Consider the following 5,035-nt stretch of genomic DNA (forward strand, 5'->3'; position numbering starts at 1 on the left):
GTGAATCATAGGAAGCCAGGGACACAAGAAAATGATCCTCACCATAAAGTTAATGCTGAGCAAGGACTCAAGCAGCCGATGCCATGGCACGGGTTAAGAAGCAAGACTAAGGATAGGGAGGCCCAAGAAAACTTGGGGAGGGGTTGTTCACCTCCTTGTGGAATGTGCCTTTGCAAAGAAGGTCTGGAGAGACACACAGTGGTTTCTGTTGAGATTCATCCCAAGCAGTTCTGGGACACACACCGAGACAAACATCAACTGCAGCTGGAGGATCATCAACTTGGTGAAAGACGCTCTTTGGTCTGCCCGAAACTTGTTGGTCTTCCAGTGCAAAGAGTTGTCCCCGACCGAGTGTTGCAGACTGGCACATTCCAAGGCCCAGGGCATCTTGCTGAGGGACGCACTAAAGCTTGGGACAGCCACCACAAAGTCGCAAAGGGGAAAGGTCGCTGTCTAAGACCTTCTGCCATTGTGCACCAAGGGACTGGGAATTGTATAGACGCCTCAGGCTGTGCGGCTCACAATGAATGTATGCATTGAATAATAATTGTATTATAATTGTATTGAAGCACCTCAGAGTGCAACATGATGTATGTTGATAACTCCAATACCATTGCACTGTCTGACTGTCTGTAATGACCATATTGAAATGATTATAATATTCGTTGATTGCAATGAAGCACCTCTTGATCCATGCCAAAAAGTTGAATCTATTTTTACCTTTTGTGATAGCGATTTAGAAATGTTTTGTAATGTTCTTCCAGATATTTTATAAAGTATATATATTTTTTAAAAACTTGCAGAGGGGCTGGAAACTGCAGAACCCCTTGAGCTGTATGCCTGACATTGAATGTACATTGCAAATATCAAGAGAATTGAAATTGTATGGAGGCACATCAGAGAGAAACATTCTGTATAGAGAAAAGTTGAATTCCATTGCACTTTCTGTAATTTTCTATTTGAAATTTTTTTGCTCTCAAGCTGTATGTCTGACATGGAATGTATATTGCAAATATCAATAGTATTACAATTATATCGAGGTATCTAAGAGCAGAACTATATGGAGACCAGTTGAATTTTATTGCACTTCCTGTAATTTTCAAGTTGGAATATTTTGTGATGTACTTTTACAAATTTTCTGAATAAAGAATATTCTTGGGAGAAAAAAAATCTTGGAGGGAGTATGCCAGTTCCCCCTAGCCTACAAATATTTTGCAGAAAAGTAATCTTTTAAAAATTAATTTGGCTCTTTTTGGGCTGCCAGTAACTCCCGCCTGGTTTGCCTCACAAGCCTGACATCATGTCTGCCTCTGCCTGTCTCTGAGTTGTCATGAAAATTATGTCTCAGGACTGATAACATCATTGGGTTGCAACTTTGAAATTGATTTTAGGCCCTTGCTCACCTTCAGCAGATCCTCCTCTGACTTCAAAATCAGTGAAGCCAGGTGGGAATGGCCAATAATTGCACTTGGCCTTATCTCATCCCTTCCCATGCACCATTCTCATTGACAAGAGGGATTAAAATCAAGGCTGGAGTCAGTTCCGGACAGACACTGGGAATACAATGAATTTCCCCATTTTGACTGCTCCATTCTTGCTGGGTGGGTTAGGTTGACATCCAGACTATATGCTGAGACCAGAAGCTGCAATATAAATGTACCAACAAATCATTTGGTATTATGTTTATTGAAAATAGAAAAATAAACACATTTAACCAGAACTTTAAAAAGGCAATAGGCCAGTTTTAAAATTTGGTGTTACTGTTCACAGTGTTGGCGATGTATCGTCTTTGAATGCACTCTTTTTGTGTTTTGCTGACTTCACTGATTCCTGAATACTAATTTGCCTTATATGAACCAAATATGAGTACCAATACATTTTGTATGCAACATTTAAAAAATATTGATGAATGATCAGAGGCACATAAATTCCACCAGAAATCTCATTTCCTCCCTTGCCCCGTTTTAGCCTGCCTCTTTGAACTCCAACTGTTCAGCATTTCTTAGCAAGAAGAACCAGGAGCAATCTGCTGGAGGGTTCCTCTAGTATTGGCTTTTAACCAATCGCGAAAAGGTGTGGACTGCCATGAGTTGCCCTCTTTTTGTGTTCTTCCACCCCTTTGCCATCTAGGAAAGAATAAAACAAACCAGACAGGTACAATAGAAATTACAATCCGGAAAGGGGAATTAAATTAGAAAAGAGCACATGTAACTTACTTTCTAGGCTTTGGAAATCACCTCTCCCATCACCGAAATTCTTTATCCATACTAAATATTGGGACCATAATGCTTTCCAAGTCAACCAAAATGCAATCTCCAGTCATGATGTGAACTTTCCCAATCGACCAAAACCACATCCAACAAAAGTCACCCAACACATTGATTTGCTGCGGACGTTGCAGACAACGCGAATGCAGTCCAGTTTGCTTGATGTTTCTGCATTTGGTGCCAGGTGCATTCTACGCATGTGACCTTAAAAATGTATTGTGCAGGCCGCAATTTGCTTTTGGTGTAGCGGTAAGCTGAAATCCTGACTGGGTTTGAAGCCTGTATAACAAAGCTCTGAGTAATATCCGATCCACACTCTGTCCAGCAGGTTGCTGACTTTGGGTGAGGCGCAACAATCAGATGATGACGCACGGTTCCCACCGCTGGGGAGAAAGGTGGGGCGGCTTACAATTTTCATACATGTTTAAAAAAGCACATCAAAAGCAGCACATGTTGTGTGGCTTTCCCTACCCAGATGGATAGTGGAGTAAGGGAAATGGTTTATGGTGATGAACTGCAGTTCTGGCATCTTTACATAAATGTGCAATTACAATGTTGTACGGAACATTCCTTCTGTTATCATCCAATACAGAACCATCCCAAACCCAGCGGGGAACAGAACTCTACATAGGGAAGCTGCAAAATACATTCTGTATTATACCAATATTTCCATTGCTGTGTGGGAAGCGTTTCCAGAACTATCTCTGCTGTTTCTCTAGCAATAAGTCACACTATATTAAATCAGTGCCATTATTAGTTATTATAAATCGACTTTAAAACTCATATTTCATTCAACATTTTCAAACCGTCCTCCCTTGCACTTGTGTTATCCATTTAGGTTTCATTGTATGTCCTAAACAGATCTGCACTGCGGGGGTTTTGTGTGGCAGAAAGGGATGTTATGGCATGTGAGATAAACAAAGTTTCTCAAATTACTTTCCAAGTCCTCTACCTTAAAATACATCGAGGTACAATGTGACATTCTTGAAGTTATCGCCAAATGAAGTGGAAATTATTTTTGGAGCTTAATTAGTCCAACTGTTGTTGTGATGCCAGAAACTAATTAAGCAGAACACCTCCTGTTGGGGGTATCACACATCCTTCCTGCCAGCAACTCCAGCACCAAATCTAATCCAATCGAATGACACACGTTGCTCGTCCCTTCTGCTGTTCTACGTCGCTCTCGTTTGGATTTTTCTTCTGCAGTCTCGGTGTTTTCCTTCTATACCGGATGCTCTTTTAGTCGGGCCTGTTGTCAAAACAATAGACGGAAGGCATAAGTTCTAGGAGCTCAAACGGAAACACTGACGAAGAGCATTTTTAAACACTCACTCGAGAGATATGTCAAATATTGGAAAAGTGCTGATGGTTGAAGGATAAAACCACAGATCCGTTCAATTGTCCAACGGGATTTCATGGAAATTGTCCCGGAAGAAGTATTCAATAAAATGTTCTCGCTACATGCCCGTTTTGGTCAATTGATAGTTATGCAAGTTATTGTCATTATATTGCGAAGTGTTCTCATCACAGAATCTGGTTTGGCACATAAAGAATATAAAAACGGAAACCTGCTTCATTATGACGAACCTATGAAACAAATAGTTTCATAGCTCTATTCCCACTGCCGCTGGCTAAGGGAGCTGAAAGGGCTGCGTGTTGGTGGTAAATCATTTTCAACAGTTGTCCATTGGAATGCCTCGAATTGTACATATTCATTCTCTTCTAACCATAGGTTGTTGCTTGAAATTAAACTGCAAACAGAAAGCAACAACACTCCAAACACACATAGGGATCCTTATCTTGGCTGTTCGTATAATTTTGACATTAAAATCTGTTCTACAATAGACTTTCCCTGTTTCTTATTTTATGTTACAGCTATGTTGCCAAATGACACTTAAAACCCACCCTGATTCATGGATTATATTGTGGCCGGGATAGCATAAAATGTCCCATCCTTGATATGCCCTGGTTATTTTTTTTCAGTGTTTTCTGGTTGATTTTAATTTATCGATGACCATTGCACCATTACACGACGTGCCTAAACAACAGATTTCCGAGCAAAAAAAAAGATGTAAGGTTTCTTTCAAGTTAAAACAATGTATACAATGCAATTGTAATTGCTACTAATTGTTTCAACTTCACTGACCACCTGTACATTCAACAACAAAAACAGAATTACCTGGAAAAAGTCAGCAGGTCTGGCAGCATCTATATAAGGTTATAAACTGGCTTAAGTTGGGGGGGGGGGGTGTTAGGATAGGAGCAGATCATCAAAAGATGTCACAGACAAAAGAACAAAAGAACACAGAGGTATTGAAATTGGTGATATTATCTAAACGAATGTGCTAATTAAGAATGGATGGTAGGGCACTCAAGGTATAGCTCTAGTGGGGGTGGGGGGAGCATAAAAGATTTAAAAATAATGGAAATCAGTGGGAAAAGAAAAATCTATATAAATTATCGGAAAAAAACAAAAGGGAGGGGGAAGAAACAGAAAGGGGGTGGGGATGGAGGAGGGAGCTCAAGACCTAAAGTTGTTGAATTCAATATTCAGTCCGGAAGGCTGTAAAGTGCCTAGTCCCAAGATGAGGTGCTGTTCCTCCACTTTGCGTTGGGCTTCACTGGAACAATGCCGGCAAGAGAGCAGGGTGGCGTGTTAAAATGGCAAGCGACAGGGAGGTTTGGGTCATTCTTGCGGACACACCGCAGGTGTTCTGCAAAGCGGTTGCCCAGTTTACGTTTGGTCTCTCCAATGTAGAAGAGACTGC

At 40.8% G+C, this 5,035-nt stretch overlaps 1 long non-coding RNA gene across 1 annotated transcript; it reads right to left on the minus strand.

Annotated features, from left to right (window-relative positions):
- Positions 1-1,669: 1,669 nt before the first annotated feature.
- Positions 1,670-2,565, minus strand: LOC121280507. The gene is made up of 2 exons (XR_005943624.1): positions 2,217-2,565; positions 1,670-2,126 (listed from the first exon to the last, which is right to left on the minus strand). It is a non-coding gene; the product is annotated as an uncharacterized LOC121280507 (long non-coding RNA).
- Between the last annotated feature and the right edge of the window lie 2,470 nt (positions 2,566-5,035).

Source organism: Carcharodon carcharias, chromosome 7 (assembly GCF_017639515.1).
Source record: "Carcharodon carcharias isolate sCarCar2 chromosome 7, sCarCar2.pri, whole genome shotgun sequence".
Lineage (NCBI taxonomy): Eukaryota > Metazoa > Chordata > Chondrichthyes > Lamniformes > Lamnidae > Carcharodon > Carcharodon carcharias.